At 45.6% G+C, this 23,102-nt stretch overlaps 1 long non-coding RNA gene across 1 annotated transcript in view; it reads right to left on the bottom strand.

Annotated features, from left to right (window-relative positions):
- Window positions 1–22,800, bottom strand: part of LOC138844606 (uncharacterized) — a 37,337-nt gene extending 14,537 nt beyond the window's left edge. The window contains exon 1 of the long non-coding RNA XR_011380688.1: window positions 22,256–22,800. This is a non-coding gene — a long non-coding RNA (uncharacterized lncRNA). The remainder of the gene's footprint in view (window positions 1–22,255) is intronic.
- Between the last annotated feature and the right edge of the window lie 302 nt (window positions 22,801–23,102).

Genomic DNA, 23,102 nt, shown 5'->3' with positions numbered 1-23,102 from the left:
TCAAAATTTTTACACAAATGTTTACCTTTTATTTCCATTTTTCCATGAACTTTTTGAACTACCCTCGTACACGCTCGGTGATCAGTTTCCCCGGCACAGCTCACACAGGCTGTTGGTGGAGTGCTTTCGGACGTGTGCCGTTAGCACTGGGCAGGAAGGTCTTCACGGGATGTTGGGCAGCCACGGGTTCTGCTCTCTAGGATATGAAATGAGGCGTCACAAGCTTGTGAGGAAGCTATTCAAAGCCTTGCTTGCAAAGGGTTGAGCCTTGCCACGTGCATCTGAAACCAGCAGATTGCCTTTTTGAATATTATAGTTTATTTAATCTTGAAACACAGTCATAATTCCTCTAAATTGCCCAGAGCTAGGGCGAGTGTTTGACTTTGCCCTTAACATGACCATGTTCTACACTGGAGTACCGGGCTTGACTCCTGGTTCTGGCTGCTTGCTCCGGGTCCCTGCTAATGCAGAATCCAGGAGGGACTAGTGATGGTGTACGTAACTGGGTTCCTTCCACCCTCTTGGGAGTCTGAACTGAGTTACTGGCTCCTAAATTCAGCCCAGCCCAGCCCAGCCCAGCCCCGGCTGCTGTGGGCATTTGTGGAGTGAACCAGCAGATGGGAGTACTTGCTCTGTGTGTGTGTGTGTGTGTACATGCACTTGTGCCTGCATGTGTGTGTACATGTGTGTGTTTATGTCAATAATTGATTAATTCAAACTGCCCAGTGCTGGTCTGTATTGTTCTAAAGAAGCAAACAACACACATTTTGATTCTGCAGTGTCATCAGTTACAAAAAGAATTCTAAAATCTCTATTGCAAAGCCAGTAGAGGAAAACAAGCAGCAGTCTGTGGCAAATTGGGCAAAGGCAAGATCTCAGGAATTCAGGACAGTATTCCAAAGACTCCTGAAACTCCTACAGGCCAATAGAGCATCATGATTTTTTTTAAAAAATGCAAATGCTCTCAACCTGTAATCCTAGGTTTTTCTTTTTCTCCCCAGTCAGCAAAGATTTACCAAGCACGGTCATCTGCCAAAGACTGTGCTACATCTCACAGAATAACTATGCCTGTGATTGCGACCGCCACCCAGTGAGTGTGAATTCGCTCTTCTGCTTAAGGACTTCCAAGAAAAACCAAGGTGTTGGGATTAAAGCTGGCATTGGGGTGCCGGCACTGTGGTGTAGCAGGTAAAGCAGCCGCCTGCAACGCTGGCATCTCACATGGGTGTCGGTTAAAGTCCTGGTTGTTCCACTTCTGATCCAGTTCCCGGTTAATGTGCCTGGGAAAAGCCAGAAGACGGCCCACGTCCTTGGCCTCCACACCCACATGGGAGACCCGGAAGAAGCTCCTGGCTTCAGTCTGGCCTGCTCCTGGCCATTGCAGCCACTTGAGGAGTAAGCTAGCAGATGGAAGATCTCTCTCTCTCTCTCTCTCTCTCTCTCTTTCTCTCTCTCTCTCTTTATGGTTTACTTCTCAAATGGCTGCAATGGCCAGGGCTGAGCCAGGATCCTGGAATTCCATCCAGGTCCCCCCTGTGGGTGTCAGAGAACAACGACTTAAGCCAAATTCTGCGGCCTTCCAAGGCATATTGCAGGAAGCTGGATCTGAAACAGGGCAGCTGGTACTTGAACCAATGCTCTGTATGGGATGCTGGTATCTCAAGCAGTGGCTTAGCCCACTGTACCACAATCAATGCTGGCCCCAAGTGACCATTTTTTGGAGGGACTAGGAGAGGCACACAGACCTGAAAAGTATATTGCTTGGCCGGCTCCGTGGCTCACTAGGCTAATCCTCCGCCTTGTGGCACCAGCACACCAGATTCTAGTCCCGGTTGGGGCGCCGGATTCTGTCCCGGTTGCCCCTCTTCCAGGCCAGCTCTCTGCTGTGGCCAGGGAGTGCAGTGGAGGATGGCCCAAGTACTTGGGCCCTGCACCCCATGGGAGACCAGGAGAAGTACCTGGCTCCTGCCATCAGATCAGCGCAGTGTGCCAGCCACAGCGTGCCGGCCGCGGCGGCCATTGGAGGGTGAACCAACGGCAAAAGGAAGACCTTTCTCTCTGTCTCTCTTTCTCTGTCCACTCTGCCTGTCAAAAAAAAAATTGTGAAACATCAGAAAAATTGCTTAGTCGTATCAAGTAGTGTTTGGAAAGGGAAGAAATGGGCGCGACCTTGGGGAATGGAAGACAAAGAGCTACTGGGGGCCCAGAGGGCAGCATCAGTTTGAAAGTGGACTTCCTTTTCTTTCTTCTTTGGGACTCTCCCTCAACAGGAGGCATGAGAGCGATCTGCTTGCTGGTGAGGGAGAGTGATCCCTGAGGAACATTTGGGTCCCAGAGCACATGAAGCTTTTACAAGATGTGCATTTATTATTTATACAGGATGGCAAATGCAAGTCCTCTGTTTCTGTCATGGGTGTGACGAGGGACATATGAAGTGCTCTGAAATCTTCCAGGATGCCCAGGCAACAGGAACCAATTGCTTCCTGCAGGACACACAATGAGATGGCTTTGGCTGCATGGCTTTGTTCCCACCTGAGAAGCATTTGTTCAGACAACTGGGGAAAGGCAAAGGTGCCCTTGCTTGCGATTTAAGTGGGAATCTGGGGCTTGTTGGAAGTCCAGGTGGGAGCCGGCATTGTGGTGCCATGGGTTAAGCCACCACCTGCAATGCTAGCATCCTGTATGGGCACCAGTTCGTGTCCCAGCTCAGCCTCAGAGTGAACACTGATCGCCAGGGTGTAGGAGGCGGCTTTGGTCCTGCAGCCCTCGTAAGCCTAACTGGAGTGTATACCTGTCCAAAGTCTTTTGTACCCCCAGGAATGCATCTCGCCTCACACGCACATTTATACAGCCACATCCGGAGGAGAGAACATTTAAAATGCTCTCCCTCAGGCCTCTCATAATTCTTGAGGTTCAGCACTAACCAGTGCAATTAAATTAACAGAACTCTTAAGTTCTTGTCAAAAGCCCAGTCGAATTTTCCCAGAGCAAAACTGTCTGGATTTGTGTCGGTGTTGTTATAGAATTTTCCTTTCCTGATGTTATTGGCTGTCACTTACAAGAGATAGTGAGTGATCTTCTCTCAGCCTAACCAGCTGCCTTGTCATTTTAGCGATTGGATATAGGATGGATGCAGGGACCAGTTGCCACAGCAACAGTATCTTCAGTAAAGGTGAATGCTAATAGGTTGTCATGTTTGCCTTAAACCAGCTGTTGCCTATGGTTTTCCTGATTGCCACTATGTCAGAGATTATTTACAGATTATGGACTTCTACTTAATCTGATCTAATTTATGCTGGATCTTTCAGGAGAAGGCAAAAAGTATCATTGGAAGCACCATGTTCCAGAAACCTAAAGTTTGTAACCTTTACCCCAGAGAGAAGACTTTTCTGGGCTGCTTAGAAGGTCATTCTTTAAGCAGAACCCATCGACTGCTGAAACCAATTTTGCCTTTGTCTGTACGCTGCCTGCCCTGCAGAGCCTGGCCCAGGTTGCCCGCACTGAGCTTCTTGCTGAATGTGAGACACAGTTCTCTCACTAGCAGACAGTAGGAGGCTGTGATGATCAACCTGGAAGAAAAATCTGAACACGAGATTCGCGTTTCTAAATCCTGAAAGTCCCCTGGAGCAAGAGATTTTAGTGTTTCCTCCAAAATACAAGATTAAAGGCCATGTTCAGGGCAAGCATCGCGGCACGGTGGGTTAAACCACAGTTTGGGACTTCTGCATCCCATGTAGGCATGCCTCCTTCCAGTCCTGGCTTTTCTTCACTTGCAATCCAGCATCCTGCTATTGACCCTGGGAGGCAGCAAAACCGGCCAAGCACCTGGTTTCCTGCCACGCACAAGGCTGTTGTGGGCATTTGAGAAATGAGCCAGTGGACGGAAGAGCTCCCTCTCCCCCTCCCTTGCCCTCTGTCGCTGCCTTTCAAGTTCATTCGTTCATTTCTTCATAAGGGGCACATTCACTAAAGGGAATAAGAGATGATGCGAGTTTCTCCCTTGGATGATTTACTGTTGAGTAGATCGTGGTTGTGGGGTGATGGGGAAAGAGTTCATTGCCACATGGGTCACTCTTTCATTGCTTACAGAGAAGTTATTGGAAAAGCATGAGACGAATTATAAACTTTGTCCGATTCCCTGGATTAATGCAGGTTGAGCCTGGGTTTCTCACAGTGAGTATGAATTTGACTAAGTTAATTGTGGGGAGCAATCCGGACTAGACTAAGTTGCTCGAATTAGGACTTATTCTATGCATCTGCTCTCCCACAATATGGCGCTGGGAGAGAAGTAAACAGCTTCCGCACAGCTGCCTCCAGTTCAACCAATTAACTGTAGGACTTGCTCCTGATTGGAGAGCAGCGTACTCAGCCGAGTTGGGATTGGCGGAGGAGGACTATAAAGGAGGAGAGAGACGGCATGCACCAGGAACATCTATGGGGAACATCTAAGGGAACCCGTGCAGCCCCCAGAGAGCCGGCCGGCGGTGTGCCGCTCCCCTGCGGAAGTGGGGAATGCGGCCAGGGGGAACTGCCCTTCCACGGAGGTGGAAGGGATAGTAGCCAACCCGGGAAGAACCAGCAGCAAACCCGGGGAGGGCCGAGCAGACGAAAGAACAGCGCAGGGTCCTGTGTTGCTCCTCCACGAAGAGGGGGAGCGACATAATGGTGCCGTGACTCGGATAGGAAACCTAGCTTGGATAGGAAACCTAGGACGGATAGAAAACTTAGGAGGGAAGAAACGTGACTCGGATAGGAAACCTAGCTCGGATAGGAAACCTGACTTGGATAGGAAACCTAGGACGGATAGCAAACTTAGGAGGGAAGAAACGGGAAGAACTGGGAAAAATACCGGAGAGAGAGACTAGCAAACAGCCTAGGGAAAAGCCGGACGAAAAGGGGGCCGGAAGAAGCTATTGAAAGCCTAGGCATAGACTCGGATACGGACTACGGGGGGAAGCTGGGAGAAATCTCTAAGGTCGAAAGCGAAAGTGAAAGCTAGAACAAACAGACTCGGATGCAGACTGTGGGGAGAGGCCAGGAGAAATGAGGGAGGAGTATTGTTGGAAGAAAGCTTGGGGAAACATACCGGGTAGAGAAAAATGTTAGGGAAATTGAAGCCGCGGGGGGCAGGCCGAGGCGGAAACGAAAGCCACTTTGGGGTTCTCAAGTTAGCCCGGGAATAGGGGGCGAAAAGTTGAAACCAGAAGCTGAGACGTAAGCCAGATTGGGATCCGTCTGATTAGCCCGGGGAGCAAAGGACGGGAAGCCAAATCGTGGGGCGGAGACGTACGCTGGGTTGAATTCGCCAGGCTAGCCCGGGGAACTTAGATTGAATCCTAGTGGCGGAGACGCAAGCTACGCTGTGTTACTCGCGGAAGCCGCCGCGTGCAGAGAGAGCACGGGGCGTGAATAGATAGGGAACGCTGGCGTAGGCCGTGGTTCAGACGCGAAAGGGTTAAGCGTGGAGACCGCGGAGCGCGCAAAGCCGAGCCGCGCAAAGCCGGGAGGCTGCGCAGATGAGAGAGGCGCGCGGGCTGAAGCGGCGCAGAGCCGGGAACCCGCCGGTGGGGCGAGGTGCCGGAAAGCTGCGGGGATAAGAGAAACAGAAGTTTAGAAGTAAAAGAGAAATAGGAATGTTGGCAGACAGAAGTAAAATGGGAGAAATAGAAATGCCCGGAGATAGAGAAATAGAGAAAAATGAGGCCTCCCCTCAACATGCCAATTAGAAGGCTTGGATTCGGTCTGCCCGATTAGTGAGGCGATGAGTACCTGGGTGGCTAGCCGCAGGTCACCGAAGACAGGCACGAATTAACATCAGTAAAGCTTCCCCACAATGCAACAATATTAAGCTTGGATTCGGTCTGCCTGAATTAAGGCGGTAAGCGCCAGCAAAGCTCGACCAGAGTATGAGCTGCAGGTCACCGAAGATAGGCACGAACCAACACTAATAAGTCTCCCCCACAATACGGCAATGAGAAGGCTTGGATTCGGTTTGCCTGATAGGTTTTGTAAACACCTGCAGGCAGTTCTAGCAGAGCAGAGCATGCGCTGCAGGGCACCGAACACAGGCACGCATCAGCGCCTAAAAACCTCCTCACAATGGCGAAGAGAGGACCCGGATTCGGTTTTCCTGATTGATAGGACTTGTAAGAGCCTGTGGCAACTCTAGCAAGTACAGCAGAGTGTGTGCTGCGGGACACCGAAGACAGGCGCGTATCAACGCCAAAAAATAAAAAGAAAGGGGGATCTGTGGGGAGCAATCCGGACTAGACTAAGTTGCTCGAATTAGGACTTATTCTATGCATCTGCTCTCCCACAATATGGCGCTGGGAGAGAAGTAAACAGCTTCCGCACAGCTGCCTCCAGTTCAACCAATTAACTGTAGGACTTGCTCCTGATTGGAGAGCAGCGTACTCAGCCGAGTTGGGATTGGCGGAGGAGGACTATAAAGGAGGAGAGAGACGGCATGCACCAGGAACATCTATGGGGAACATCTAAGGGAACCCGTGCAGCCCCCAGAGAGCCGGCCGGCGGTGTGCCGCTCCCCTGCGGAAGTGGGGAATGCGGCCAGGGGGAACTGCCCTTCCACGGAGGTGGAAGGGATAGTAGCCAACCCGGGAAGAACCAGCAGCAAACCCGGGGAGGGCCGAGCAGACGAAAGAACAGCGCAGGGTCCTGTGTTGCTCCTCCACGAAGAGGGGGAGCGACAGTTAATAACCTCTTCAAGTCTCAGTTTACTTATGGAAAAATAGGGAAAACAATAGTCTTAAAGGAGGTTGATGGAATTAAGTGAATGAATGCGTGGAAATCCCTTAGCACGGTGCCTGGTGTGTTGTGAGTTTAGTTAGCCAGCATTATTACTGTTTTCCTGCCATGAAAGATCTATGATGCCCTGACGTTTCATATAAAACTATCACTAAACTACAGAATTAGAAGAGGCATTTGTGTAGATTATCTATCCCAAATACCAGGGTCCATCAGACTAAAGCAATTTCTGACCAGCCCATTTGTTCTGCCCTGTGAATGGCTTGCAAATAATGGTATAAGCTACACTGATGCAAATATATTTTTAAAATTTGAAAGGAAGAAAGGAGCAAGGTGGAGGGGAGAAAGCATGCTTTCATTCACTATTTCACTTCTAAAATGCATATAACAGCTAGGGCTGGCCCAGGTCAAAGGCAGGACATACAAACTCATTCAGGGTCTCCCACATAAGTGGCAGGGACCCTACTACTTGCGCACTACCACTGCTTCCCAGGGTGTACATTAGCAGGAAGCTAAAGTTGGAAGTGGAGCCGGGGCTTGAACCTAGGCACCCCGATGTGGGGTGTGTGCATCCAAAGCATTGTCTTAACTGCTGTGTCAAATGTCCATCATGAAACTGTTTTTAAAAGTAAAATTTGTTGGGGCCAGCATTGTGGTGTAGCAGGAAAAGCTGCTACTTGTGACACTGGCATCCTATATGGGTGCTTATTCATGTCCCAACTGCTCTACTTCAGATCCGGCTCCCCGCTAGTGGCCTAGAAAAATAGCAGAAGATGGCCCAAGTGTTTGGACTCCTGCCACCCATGTGGGAGATTAGGATGAGAGTCTTGGCTCCTGGCTTTGGCCTGGCCCAACCCCAGCCATTGCAGTTATCTGGGGAGTAAACCAATGAATGGAAGTTCTCTTTCCCTCTGCCACTCCCTCTCCTTCTCTGCAACTCTGACTTTCAAATAAACAAGTAAAATCTTTAAAAATAAAAAAGTAAAAATTTCCCCCTGAATACTAAGTATCTGCTAAAGACAATGTTGGAAACATTTTAATGATGTGGGAAAATATCCACAGTATACTATTAAGTAAAAAAAAAAGTAAATTACAATCCAGTAAGTATAATATGAATCCATTTTAGAATTGAATAGAAAAAAAGAATATTTGAAAATCTATATCTACCACACACATATGCACACATCTACACCCACAAATATATACTTACTAAAAGAATATTCTTAAAAATATTAACAGTAGGTTTTTCTGGGTCTTGGGATCAAGACTGATTTTATTTTCACCTTGCATTTTCTATAAGACTGTATTTTCTATAATATATACTACATTTGCAGTTTTAAAAATGGTTACTTTCACAATGAAACTGGGCAAAAGTAAATGTTAAGAAATAAAATAAATAAAAATGAAGCTGGAATTGACCTTGATCATGTGAATTAACCAAAAGCTTCTTGTCCTTGCCATTATTCAACCGTGACCGAGGCTGGAGCGCGGAAGTAGAAATTCCAGTGGGGCTTGCCCACTCGTCTGCTGCCTCATTAGAGTGTTGCTTGTTTTCTAAGAACACGGAAATCGGCTGCTCCTGCTCTTGGGCTCAGTGCCCAAGAAGACTGAGCCACAGGCATCACCTTGTCATTCTGCGGTCCTCCTCCAATACGTCCTCTGAAGACAGGGTCCCCGAGGAATTCATTTGTGCTGATGTCGAAACTGTAGCAGTTGAGTTATGGCCTCTCCGGACTGCGCACTGTGGCTTTGATTGGCCAGCTCTGAGCCCGGCGAGCTCTCTCGCTGCTGGATCTGTAGCCAGGGGAAGTGGAGCTGCGAAGGCAGCTGGAAGGGGCCCGCTTTCCTCTCACCCCCGGAGTCGGTGTGATTTTCAATAGAGACATCCCCCTTCAGGGAAACTAATACCATTAGACTCAGAGGCACACTTGGACATAACAAGAGGTTACCTTCCCAAAGTGGCACTTTGGAGCCCCTGCGCTGAAATCCAATTACTTTCTCCTGGTGACCTATACCTTACACACCATGCAGCACTGTGAAACTGCGACCTGGGGCCTCGATGAAGCATCCAGGGGAGCACGCCTGGTGTTAAGAACTCAGAAGTCTGCTAATGGTCTGAACTCCTGGTATGATTGTGTCAGGGAAACAACCGGACTCACTGCCTCTATTGTACACTTGGCTGACTGCTGATAACTGCTATTTTTCAAAGCGATTGTTCTTATTGAGAAAACTTAACCTCAGACATTTAATGAGTAGACTTACAGCTTTTGAACCATTTTAAGAAAAAATCCACCTAATAGAAAATTTTTCTGTAGTAGTGGACATTTTGGGGGCCATGGATGACACAGACTATTCTTCTAAGATGAGAAAATGTATTATATTATCCTATAATCTTTAGGGCGTCCCGCTTGTTAAGCACAATAGCAAATTAAGTGAAAAGCAGCTTTGCCCAGGAGAGCTGCAACGGAAGCTCTGGTGAACGCTCACTGTCTTGCTGCTTTGGGAGCACCTTGAGATGAGATGTGAATTGCCTGCTGCTGGGTTGGGAACATTGTCAGGACCCTTCTGAAACTGCTGTGCTGGGTGTGGTGCTGTGAAAGAAATTACCCTGGCGGGTGTGTGTGACTGAGAGACCTGGAGGCGAGATGAAGGCAGGGACCTAGCGAGGAGACTGTGCGAGGGGCCGAGAGGCAGGGATGCCGAGAGAGATGGCAGGGAAGTTGATGGGTGCATCAGACATGCTCTGGCAGCAAATGGGCAGTGGACTCAGATCACTGAGAAGTCTATGACCGGGTGAAAGGTTTTCATTCGGCAGAGGGAAGGCTGGAGGAAGAGCTGGTTTGGTTGGCAGGTAAGGAAGTCATAGTTCTACTCCTGATGGCTAATTTGTGATCCTAGTGAGACAACGAGCCGAGCCAGAGGGCTCTAGTAGGCTTCAGAGGAAGAACTGTGCATCATCCATATGGCAGAAATTCAACAATGGAAAGAGCTGAAGTCATCACAGAAAAGAATCTTAACAATTAAAAGGAGGGCACGGCACAGAAAAGTTTTGACACCAGAGATAGAGCTGGCAAAACACATCTAACTTTTTTAAAGGTTGATTTATTTATTTGCAAGTTAGAATTACAGAGAGGGAGACACACGCACAGACACACACACAGATATCTTCCATCCACTGGTTCACTCCCCAGATGGCTGCAATGGCCAGCATTGGGCCAGGCCAACAACATGAGCCAAGAATTTCATTCAGGTCTCTTATGTGGGTGGTAGAGGCCCAAGTACTTGGGCCATCTTCAGCTGATTTTCCCAGGCCATTGGATTGGAAGTGGAGCAGCTGGGATATGAACTGATACCCATTTGGGATGCCTGTGTTGCAGGTGGTGGTTTTACCCTCTATGCCACAACGTGGCCTCAACACCTCTAATTTTATTCCACTAGTCTTCTAAGTACAAAAACCTACATTAGGGTTTAATCTTTCTTCTTCCTAAATTTCTGTATTTAATTGGCCAAGTTACACTGATGTACCTCTAAATGACTCTTTTTTTTTTAAAGATTTTTATTTATTTGAGAGGTAGAATTACAGACAATGAGAGGGAGAAACAGAGAGAAAGGTCTTCCATCTGCTGGTTCACTCCCCAGATGGCCACAATGGCTGGAGCTCCACTGATCCGTAGTCAGGAGCCAGAAGCTTCTTCCATGTCTCCCACATGGGTACAGGGGACCAAGCACTTGGGCCATTTTCTACTGCTTTCCCAGGCCATAGCAGAGAGCTAGATTGGAAGAGGAGCAGCCGAGACTAGAACTGGCACCCATATGGGATGCCGGCACTGCAGGCAGAGAACTAACCTATTGTGCCACAGTGCTGCCCCACTAAATGACTCTTGTATTAAGTTTTCTCTTCATTATCATAGCAGTGAAGAACCCCAGTTGGCATTTATGATGGAATTTAACTGACATATAAGACTGGGGTATATATACTAGAACATTGCACCAGCTGGGATATATTTCTGCATTTTTTCCTGTTATTTATTTATTGGGGGTGGGGGTTAAGGAGAAACTCTCATCCTCTGCTTACTCCCCAGTTGCCTTCAATGACTGTTGCTAGGCTGTGCCAAAACCAACAGCCAAAAACTCAATCTGGGTCTCCCAGGGAGGTGGCAGGAACCCAACTACTTGAGCCATCACCACTCTCTCCTAGGGTCCATGTTAGCAGGAAGCCAGAGTCAGGAGCCAGAGCTGGGAATTGAACCCAGGCACTCTGATATGGTATGCAAACATCCTAACTGGTGTCTTAACCACAAGGCCAAATGCACACCCTGTTCCTGTTAATTTTTGATATTTCCAGAATTGTCAACTTAAAACAATTTTTAGGTTGTCACTGTCTCAATGGCTTTTCAGTAACCATCCTTAGTCTACAAGGTAAAATTCAAAACTATTGACATTCACTTTAAGACCCTACCCTACACACTTTATTCCAAGTTCACCTTTCCATTAGTCTTGTTTACCATTTGCCCTCTAGTATGTTCAAACTGCATGAAATGACTTAACCATACCCAGACACCCTATGTTTTGTGCCTTTGCACCTGCTTGCAATACCATTCCCTAATCATTCACAGCTGTGGATGTGCTTCTCGTTCTTCAAAACTCAAGGCAGGCCTGCGCCATGGCTCACTTGGCTAATCCTCCACATGCGGCGCCGGCACCCCGGGGTTCTAGTCCCGGTTGGGGCGCCAGTTACTAGTCCCGGTTGCTCCTCTTCCATCCAGCTCTCTGCTGTGGCCCGGGAGGGCAGTGGAGGATGGCCCAAGTCCTTGGGTTCCTGCACCCACGTGGGGAGACCGGGAGAAAGTACCCTGCTCCTGGCTTTGGATCGGCGTAGCGCCAGCCATAGTGGCCATTAGGGGAGTGAGCCAACGGAAGGAAGACCTTTCTCTGTCTCTCTCTCTCTGTCTATAACTCTCTCTGTGTGTCTCTCTCTCACTGTCTAACTCTGCCTGGCCAAAAATTAAAAAAAAAAAAAATTAAAAAAAAAAAAACCTCAAGGCAGTGTCACCTCCTGTAGGCAGCAGTTCTTGACCTCCATGTGGTCTGATGGAGACAATGATCCCCTCTTCTATGTTTTCATTTTGTTCAATCTACTTGGATTTAATGAATTGAAAAGTTTCTCTTCTCTGTGAAAAACTTGAGGGAAAGAACCATGCTTTTGATATCCTCAGTGCCTGGCGAACTGCCTGATTTGTAATTGAGGTGCAAGGAATGTTTCATTCATTAAGATAAAGCAGAGAATGAGCTGTCAAAGATCTAAGCAGAAAACTAGGTTAGTGTCAGTGTAGCCCAAGGACTAAGAATCAAAAAAGTAGAGGTGGGCTCAGGATCAAATGAATGCCAAGGATGGAAGTTTCTTGAGTGGTGTTAGCTTCCACTTTCTTGCCACACACTGACCCTTTAACCTCCTGCAGTCTGGGTTCTGTTTCCACTTCTGTTCTCTGAAAGGTCACCATTGATATCCTAGCCACAAGATCCAATGGATCCTTCTTCCCTGGCCTGTCTTCTGGCCCTTGGACATGTGAACCTGTCCAAGGTTGAGCAGAGGGAAGTGGCAATAAATGTCTCTGGGATTGAGAAGCTGGATTAGAGGATGGCCAGGATATTATAATGAATGTCTTCCTGGAAGTCAATAGCAGCAGAAATGTGGGTTGGAGAGTGTGTTGCTACTCGTCATTGAGGAGGCTGAGAAATGGCAAGGGAAGTAAGCATTTGAGGTGATGAAAATTAATGCAATGGAAGGATTCCAATGATGTTTGAGACGTAGCTGTGGGAAGCATGGCGTTCACCTAGGGAACTGTCTTGACTGAAGGGAGTCAGGTTTCAGCCACGTGAGGAGCAAAGGGAAATATGGGCGAGGATTATAATAGGAGTTTCACAGGGTAACATGGAAGAGCTGGTGAAGAAAGGGGCAGGGAGAAAGGATTAGTAGAGACTGCATGGGGCCAAGGTTGTCGGAGGACAAACCAAGGGCAGGGTTTCCTTCTAAAGTGGGAAAGACTTCAGTGGCCCCTGGATATAGTATTTATTGGCCTGCTTTTTTAAAATGGTGACTGCTTAAAGTGATAAATGTGATTTAAAAAAAGTAGACTAGGACAGCAAGATAGATAGTACAAGGGAAGTGTTACACATGTAGTCGGGGAAGGCTGTAGTGGTAAGGTGATATTTGAAAAAGGACCTTGAAGAAGCTGCAGGAGGGAGTTAGCCATGCAGAGACCTGGGAGAAGATCACTGCTCAGAAAGAACAGCTAGTGGAAAGGCCCTGTACAGGAGCATAACTGGAAGTTCAAAGAATAGCAAGGGGCAGGTTTGGTAGAGCAAGGTGAGGGAGGGAGTAGGTCAGAGAGGCAATGGGTCAAATCACATACAACCCTGTAGGTGGTTGTTAGGACTTTGACTTGACTTTGAGTAAAATCGGGAGCCCTTGGCAGATTGTGAGAGAGGAGGGAAATCAAATCATCAAATTTGTTTTAGTTGTTAGAATTATTTACTAGATGAGGGAGACTCCCATCTACTGATTGACTCCCCCAAAATGCCTACAACAGATGAGGCTAGGCCAGTGCTGGAACCAGGAATTGGGAATACAATCCAGGACTCGCATAAGAATGGAAAGAATCCAGTCACTTGAGCTAACAAGGGCCTGCCAGTATCTGCACTGTCAGGGAGCTGGAGTCAGGAGTCAGAGCTGGGAATCAAACTCTGGCACTCCAGAGTGGGGTGTGCTCATCTTAACTGCAGGGCTAGATGCCCGATTCATGACTAATGTTTTCAAAGGAGCATTGTGGCTAATCTGTTAAAAATAGAAGAGAAGAAGAGAGATGCATTATGAGATTAGTGCAGTAATCCAGGTGAGAAAAAATAGTTACTCAGGTAAGACTCATAGCCATGCAGGGTTTATAAGTGATTGTATTCTGGATACATTTTAAAGGTAGATTCAGTAGGATTTGCTGACAGATAAGAATGTGGAATATGAAAGAGGTCTGGGGCCTGAACAATCAGATGGAATGGGGTTGTCATCCATTGACAAGGGGGAATGTTCTGAGAAGAGTGGAAAAGGGGCTGAAGTCTAAAATGTAGATTTGCACTTTTGAGTCAGAGATGAGGGCTCAGGTCAATGGAGCCAAGTGATGTGTGGGTGTCAGAGGAGAGATCTCTGTCAGAGAGGGAAACCTAGTAGTTGTCAGCATGTGGGCAGTGTTTTAAGCCAAGAGACTGCATGGGAGCTTCCAAGGGATGAGAGTCAACTGAGTGAAGAGGACTTAAGTGAATCTCTGAGCCCCGAGGGGCCTCTCCAAGAAGAGAAGAGGCAGAGAGAAAGGTCCTGCCAGGGATTCCAGGAAGGAGTGCCTAATGAGGAAAATCCACATGTGAGGATGGATACCTATGTGCAACCAAGAGTTTTTGCCACGACTCAGAAGCTAGCTATTGCTATGTTGGTTAGAAGTGAGTGATTAAGTCTACTAGAGCCCAAAAGGCTTTCCTAAGGCTAACTTAGTAGCAAGAGTGGGCATTGTGGTACAGTAGATTTAATCTTCCACTGGGATGCCAACATCCCATATCAGAGTGAGTGGGATTGATGCTGCTTCCACTTCCAATCCAACTTCCTGTTAATGTACACCCTGAGAGGCTGCAGATGATGAATCAAGTACTCAGGTCCTTGCTACCCATATGAGAGTCCCAGGTGGAGTTCTTGGTTCCTGCCATAGGCTTGGCCCAGCCCTGACTGCTGCAGGTGTTTGGGTAGTGAATCAGTGGATGGAAGACAGATTGATCTCTCTCTCTCTGTTTCTGTTACTCTGCCTTTCAAATAAGTAAATGAAACTTTAAAAAATTAGTAGCTGGAATAACAATAACAATAAAACTGACCAAAATGAAATTAACAATATCTATTGAGCATTTTTCACTATGATTTTTATTGGTACATTTATTAACAGGTGAGGAAACTGGTACATGACGAAGTCCTGGAACTTGCCCAGGGCATAGGCGCTTTGGTCTAAACCACACCTCTGATTGGGTGGCTCAGAGCAGGCTAGCAGTTTAAGACTGGGTCTTGTCCTACTCTGACTAGTGAGATTGCTGGGTGTGAGTCTCAATTAGATGAGGTTTTTCCATGCAGTGTTTTCCCTTTTCTGCCCATTAAGTCAAGTGAGAGACCCACGTACTGAGTGCTTAGTGTTTATGTTGAAGTGACTCTGTAGGAGATTTTTTTTTTGCATGCCAGTTAATTACTCTGAAAATTGCCCTGCCAAATTGGTCCCCAATTAGGATATATTCAACCCATTTCTTATAATGCTCTCTTTTGTGGCTGATCTTAGTGCTTCTGAAATAGCTGGGAAATGTTCTTCCAACTGGTAGCAGTTATTAACATTGACACTAACATTTCCCCTTTTCTTAGTACCCCTTCCCAGCCATCCTTTGGTGTTGTCTATGATTCGAATGTGATTACTATTCTATTGCTGCTGACTTCAACGATAATAGCTCCTGACAAGTGCAGTATGGGAGTTCTTGAAGTGACAAACTTACTTCCTCATGTTTCTTTGTTTGTTTGCTTGTTTTTCTTGGCCACTTGAATTTAGATGATAGTAGCGTTATCCTAAACCTTTAGAGATTTATTGGAGAACAAACTATGGTGGGCAGTTAGAGTTCCTTGGAACAAAAGAGAGGATTCGTTTAAGATGTCCTAATGACAGAGTAGAGGCTGCTTTTTCAAGTGTTCTACAGAAAAAGACACCTCCTGTGTCCTCACGTATGTGATACCCTGATTAGCGTCTTAAGGAAAAACTTGGCGTGCACTGGATTAACAAAAGCAAACTCCACTTACGTTGGCCAACAGCTGAAAGGCAGATTCTTGTGGTAACATCTCTGAATTATAAACAATGCCTTAATAGCACTTGTAATTTGCAATGTCATCAGCTAAAATAAGGGACAATTATCACAAATCATATTGCTAGTATCTTGAAAAACTGAGATCTAACGTTGCTAAATCAAATCCCAATGAATTCGGGGAAGGCACTGTGCACATTATAAGATTACACTGTACTCCAAGTGTGTCCTCATTAAGGCTGCTGGCTACTGCATTTTTATTGCTCCCCTGGGAACTTTGTTGAGTTAATGCTGCCAATAAGAAGTTGTGTTTTCCTGGTCTCCCTGGGATACTGCCTCCCAAATAGGTCTGGGGCCAATGGCACCCTGGGCCAGGTTATGAGCATTCGTTATTGCTACCTCCATGAAAAGCCAAGGCAGTTAGAAGTCAGCTTGATGTGTGGTGTAGCTATCAAAAAGTATCAACATCTATAAAATCACACAAAAACATCCCACAAAAAAGGAATGCTGTAATATTGCCATGATGAAAGTACTGAAGGACAGGAAAGTCTTAGCATCGGTGTTTTAGGTTGATGCTCCAAAGTGTTGTGCTTTTTTTTTTTTTCAAATATATTTGAAGGGGAGAGGGAGTGAGGAAGGAAGTGTGGTGGAAGGGGGAGAGAGAGAATCTATTCACTGATTCACTCCCCAGATGGCTACAACAGCTGGGGCTGGTCTAGACTGAAGCCAGGAGCCTGAGGTTTTATCCGAGTCTCCCACGTGGGTCACAGGGCCCAAGCACGTGAGTCATCCTCCACTACTTTCCCAGGCACCTTAGCAGGGAGCTGGGTCAGAAGCTGAGCAGCCAGAACTTGAACTGATTCTCCAAAATGGGATGCAAGTACTGCAGGCAGCAGCATAGCTCGCCAAGCTACAGCGCTGGCTCCCATAGTTGAGCTTTCAATGTTATCATCACTATTACGTGCCATAATTATTATTGTTATGAATACCAATTGAGAGCTCACTGTGAGATAGACACTAGAGAAAATGCTTTACATGTGCTATTTGATGATTCTTATGAAACCTGTTAAGCTATATGGTATTATTGATTCCATTTACGGATGAAAGAACTGAAATTCCCAGCTTACAGCTTACTTACATAGTTGAAAAGAAAAATGAGCTGGGATTTGAACTTGGATCTGTCTTAAATCATTGCTCAATACTGCCAACTTCATAGAAAGTTTACAGGTCACAGGGGGAACTTCAATTTTAAGCAGTGATAAAGTTTTTTAAAGACTGATTATTTATTTAAAAGTCAGGGTTACAGAGATATAGGGAGAGACAGTGAGAGATCTTCCATCCTTTGATTCTTCTCCAGATGGCTGCAACTGCCTGGGTTAGGCTAGGCTGAAGTCAGGAGCCAGGGGCTTCATCCAGGTCTCCCATGTGGCTGGCAAGAGCCCAAGCACTTGGGCCATCTTCCATTGCTCTTCCCAGGCCTTTATCAAGGAGCTGGATCAGAAGTGGAGCAGCCAGGACTCAAACTGGCCCCCATTTGGGATGCCAGCATTGGAAGCAACAGCTTTACTTGCTGTGCCACAATTCCGGCCCCATAATAAAAACCTTTGTTCATGGGCTTCTGTCTAGTAGTTTGCAAAAGTTAAAAAAATAAGGAATAGGGTTTAAATATATTAGAACGTAAAAACTTTTGTAATTGTAGCTCTCTGGTTTAAGTCTCATAAAAATTATGAACTATATCATTACTCATAATAAGCAGAGACTTATATTGTCCAGTCATACAATATAGCCAAGATTAGAGCCCTTGTTTACCTAGTTCCAAACCCTGGATCCTTTCAGCTACTTACAATCGTGGGGGTGGGGGAGGAGAGAGGGAGAAAGAGAAGAGAGGAGGGGAGAGGAGAGGAGGGGAGGGGACACACAAGTCATTGATAAAAATCTTGGTAGGAGCCTTTTGACTAGGATTTTGGGGATTCCTCTGTAGTTTAACGTCCATAGGTGTCTACGTGTGTGAAAGGGTTGAGCTTGTTCAGCTGTGTCTAGTGCACTGATGAGCGTCCTATTGCCTTGTACACTTAAAGCACTTTCAAAAGGAGCTGCATGAACTTGAGCCTTCTCAGCTTGCTTGGCTTCTTATCTGGACTCGCGGGCCTCTTGAAGGGAGTGGGTGACTTTGAAGACTCTCGTGTGCTCTCACTGCACCTGGGTGCCATAGAACCATAGTAGTGCTCAACTCCAGGAGGCGCTAGCTGCATTACATTTCTTACTGGTTTCCCAAGGGCAATGTTTACCAAGAACGATAGGTAAATTGTACTCATTGAAGTTGTACAACCTGGCAGCTGAGTAGGTCATTTTCTGATGCCATCTGGTAATGGGGCCTGGCCAATTTTGTGCTATCCAAAGAACCCAGACCTGAGCACATCAGTTACATTGGCCTATCATGTTTCTCTCACCTCCCAGTTTAGGGACCCTATCAAAAAAGATGTGAGGCTAACCTGACAAGTCTCTTGTTGGGTTCCCACCACTTCTGCTCCCTCTTTAAGTTACTCCACACCACCCCTTTAATTGTATGTCTACTGTCCCCAGACTAACGTCAAGAGCCCCAGGATCAGCTGTAGGACACCACTTTTCCATTCTGAAAGCCAGGGCTACGTGGATTTACTGTTTCCAGCACGTTTCCTCCTCTCCACTTTGCAGTTACTGCCGGGCTCCTGTTCATGCACATCGCTGGCATCTCTGTAGAGTCCTACCACAAGCACCTGCAACCCTCCCCCTGAGGATTTCCTTTTGGCTCAAGTGCTAAGAAAGTTTGGAATGGGAGAAAGTTAATGATCCAGTGGGATCTTTCATCCAATGACTGGTAAGGCTGGAGGAAGTGTCCTACCTTTGTGCCCTGGATGGGATCCTGCTGAGACATTTTTGCACCTCTAAAAGTTTCCTTCCATACAGAGGTCACCTGCCCAGTAACCCATCCATATTGTCTTCTTTCTATTTCTCCTCCTCACTTCATTGTCCATGCTTTCTGACATTATCTTCCAAATACACTACCCGCACTCTGGTTCTGGTCTTTCCTCTATTACCCAAGGGCCCACCTCCCACACTCTGTACTTCCTAAGTCATCAACCGGGCTGTGGTGATCGTTCCTAATCGTCAGGACTCCTGGGGAATATTTATTAGATTAGGGCCTGTCTTACAATCCCTTCCAACCGAAGACTGCCCCTCTCAGAGATAAAATAAGAGAAAAAGAGCTACCAGCCTCTCTTTTTATCACTCCCCTGTGGCCATTCTGTGGCTGACCTCCCAAGAGCAAGTTTATTCCTTCAGGTTTTGTACTTGAGCATAGCAGAAGTTTCCATATGTCAGCTTTGACGTTTGCCTTAAGCTTTGACTCAGTTAATTCTGAAGCTAACCTGTTTTTTAGGACACATGTAGAAGTTCATGCCATCCTCTCAGTCACATATTCCTCCTACTATCTTCATTTCTTTAAACAAGTTTTTGAAAAATGAGTTCATCAGGAGCTTCCTGTGGTTTAAGAGAAGAGGAAATGAAAAATGAATACGTATTGGGAAATTTTGACCATCATTTCCTATGAAGTTTGCTCCAAAAAGTCCATTTCTACTCCCTCCTCTCCTGTCCATAATATGGACTAAATAAGTCCACATGGGCCAGAGAAAGGTATGTGGTTCTTGTCTCCTCTCAGTCCTGTGATGGTAATGTGGAGGGACATTATTATAAAGATTTTATATTGAAGCTAATTTAACACCCTCGGACAGTACTCACATTTATCCTTTCCCATGAAATAAAGTTTTCCAGCTAATCAGACCGTCCTCTTTTGCTTTCTGTAGGTACTGATTTTTCACCTTATTTTAGAGTTTTTGTCCCCTACCAGGGTCCTTATTGTTTTGCACTGCAACTGTGTTTTGATTTGCTTGTCTCATCCCTTAAGTTGTGACATCTCTGATGCTTTGTCACAGTTGTGGGCCCACTGCCTGGGGCAGGAGCACGGGCACAGTAGGTCCATTGGCTCAACACAGCAAAGCATGCCTGGGGTACGCTGCTTAAGCAAGGCTGGTCTTTCTGCAAAGGAGAGAATTGCCTTTAGGAAGCAGATTTTTCCCTGTGAAATCTTAAACCTTCCACTGGTTACTGGGAAACGGGCTCAGTGATTGGCTTCTTGCCACACTTTGTAAGCCTCTGGAAATTACATTTTGAAAACACAACTCCTTCTTTGTGACAGCAATTAAATAATGCATGATGCACTGAGTATAAATTATTCAGGTATTTGGAGTTTTTTTTAGAAAATGTTAGGAGCACTTTCAATTTCAAAATATTTTTGATGTTCATGACACAGTTGTGTTAGTCCTTAAAGGCTTCTAGTCTTCCTGTCAAGTTCTATTCAAGGGTCAGGGCCTGAGTAGTGAATGGTACTGACTAGGCAGGATCTGGTCTGTCTGAGTGGCAGGGTGGAAGATGGAGCATTATTTTCAAAAATAGACAGTAGCCTTTATTTCAAGTTAATGAGAGAACTGTGATCCAAGAATTTGGGTCAGACTCTTCTGCTAGGAAAAGACATGAGAGGTCTTTAAAGTGTTCATGGGGAATGCTTATTATGAATAAACTATGGATTTCAATTATTTTGGACCAAAAACAAACCGCTTATCTTTTACCTCCATTTTCCACAAACTTTTTGAAGGGTCATAATTCACTTCTCCGGAAGTCTTTACTGGGGGCCAGTGTTGTGGAGCAGCAGATTGAGCTGCCACCTGGAATGCCAGCATCCCATAGGAGCACTGGTTTGGGTCCCAGCTACTGCACATCAGATCCAGCTCCCAGCTAATGTTCCTGGGAAACCAGTGGAAGATGGCCTAAGGACCTGGGCTCCTATCATCCATGTGGGAGACCCAGATGGAATTTCTGGCTCCTGACTTTGGTCTGGCCCAGCCTGGCCATTGTGACTATTTGGGCAGTTAACCAGCAGATGAAAATTCATTTTCTTTCTCTCTCTCTCTCTCTCTCTCTCTCTCCCTCTCCCTCTCCCTCTCCCTCTCTCTCGCTGCCTTTCAAATAAATGAATCTTTTCACTAAACAGATTATTTAGTGGGATTAGCTAATGGTACAAGCAGAATTGGAAATTTTACTGGCATAACCAGGATCTGTTGATACCCCAATCATACAACTCTCATCTGCTGCCATACCACTGCATGCTGAATCTATCACATTTTATGAGATTGACTCTTCTCTGTGTTTCAGGAAATTAGAGTTGGTATTTTTATCTAACAATGCTCAGAAACTTTCATTCTCTGTATTGGGTAGAGCTGAAAGAATTATGACCTTAACAAAGGACACGGTTATTAAAGATTGTCCAGGTATACTTGAGTATCCCAACACTCTAATAAGGGACTTAAGCAAAGAGAGATTTTTTTCCTTGAGGGTAATTTACAATACCTAGATGAAAGTAAAAAAAAAATCATTGACTTAGCCTTTAGATTTCCTTAAAATTACTTTCCAGTGTCTGTGGATTTTCTGAATTCTGTCTCCATGGCCTCCCCAGCCCGACCACAGGAGAAGTCTCTCATTCAGTCTCTGTGCTCCAGCTCAGTGGTTTGATCTAATGGTTGTCCCAGTGTATGTGGTCAACCGCAGTATATTTCATCAATTGCAGAACTGTAATGTAAGTTCTAGAATAACCAGTCTTTGAATTTTTACTTCATCCACATACATGAGAGTTCCAAGAGTATATTTATATTCAATGTGTTTTAAAACTTTTCCTTATATTTGAATTGCACCAATAGACAGAAGCCTAGAAAATAGGATTGAGAAAAGTTGCCATCTTTTGGAAGTGAATGGAGTTTGATGGCAGCAGAACTACTGATCAAATTAAAACTCCAGAGGCAAGTATTCTACATTTTTTAATGCAACAAATCACATTGATTTATGTGTCCAGGATATAGATATCAAATCTAGTTGCATGGGAAGATAGATAAATAAACAGAGAAAAGTACATGAGTATGATGAGCTATATGGTAGAAATTAGATCTGTGAATGTATACAACAAAGACCCTAACCCAGTTGTTTGTTGGTTTTAACAATAAACCTCTGAGTGTCTAACATGTGCCAAGCACTGAAGCACTAATTTTTATATATGCATATTTGTATACACACACATATATAATATTTAATCTTGATTACAGCTTTATGTACTTGTTTATTTCACAGCCAATAAACTGAGTAGAAATATTGATGTTACCGTCAAATCTGAGCACCAATTTTAATGCCATCCTCTTGCTTGCCATTTATCATGGAGTAAGATCACAGCAAGGACTTTCTGACACAAAAGTTGCTTAGAATTAGAACCATACTTGGCATAATTCATTTCCCCTGACCCAGACAAAGGAGGAGGACTGACTACAATAAAACTTCTGAGCTAATTACTTAGTGGCAAGCTGCGATGGCAAAACCACAAAAGAAAAAGGCCAGAGAAATGCTAATAAAAATATGCATCAGTGTAGCCTCGGGTCATATGGTGTAAACGTTTGCAGGGTTTTTTGTTTTGTTTTGTAGCCCAAGTTCGATGCTATAATCAGAAATATGTAGCACATTTAGAACAAAGGAAATATGTACTCACCAAGGCATAGAGACTGAGCTGCCAACCAGACAAATCCTAGAAATGTGTAGTCACTTAGCAGGCAGAACACGGCCACATATGTTCCTAATGTAGAAGATGGTCTTGGTGTGTACACATCCACATTTACACAAGAGGCTTCACTTTCAATGCAGCATAAAAACGAGGAATGAAATGCAAATTCTAACCTTCCAATGAAGAAATGCGTTATCTTATTTTTTGTTGTTGTCTTAGTGACTAAAAGTGAACACAAACTTAATCCCTGATACAATCTTTGTATCTCAAAGGTATAGTGTTGACAACCATCCAAAGGCCAGATCCCAGGGATTCTGAAGGTTTTATTCCTTTCCGTATCTTCAGTGGCTACGCGTCTTTTCTGAGATTCCATTCTTCACAGCAACTTGGAGCTGTTCGGGGACCTGTATATTCCATTCGTTAGTGACATCCTTCAGAATGCACCTTTAGTTCCCAACACAAGTAGAAACTTAAGAGTATTTGAAACCTAATAATCATGTTGGTTATTTTTTAGGTAGAGATGCAATTCCTTCAAAAGGGAAAGCAACACTGAACTCCTCCTTTTGTTGGTTAAATACCAGCACCCAAAACTCTGCTCAAACCAGCAGGGGCTTGTAGTCCAGAGCTGATAGAAATGAAACTCCCCAATTTTATCTTTCCTTCTCATATTATCTCTTTTTTTATATTGGACAGGCAGAGTTAGACAGTAAGAGAGAGAGAGACAGAGAGACAGGTCTTCCTTCCATTGGTTCACCCCTCAAATGGCCGCTACGGCCGGCGCTGTGCCAATCTGAAGCCAGCAGCCAGGTGCTTCCTCCTGGTCTCCCATGTGGGT

Source organism: Oryctolagus cuniculus, chromosome 12 (assembly GCF_964237555.1).
Source record: "Oryctolagus cuniculus chromosome 12, mOryCun1.1, whole genome shotgun sequence".
Lineage (NCBI taxonomy): Eukaryota > Metazoa > Chordata > Mammalia > Lagomorpha > Leporidae > Oryctolagus > Oryctolagus cuniculus.
This window is presented reverse-complemented; position numbering and strand designations above follow the sequence as displayed.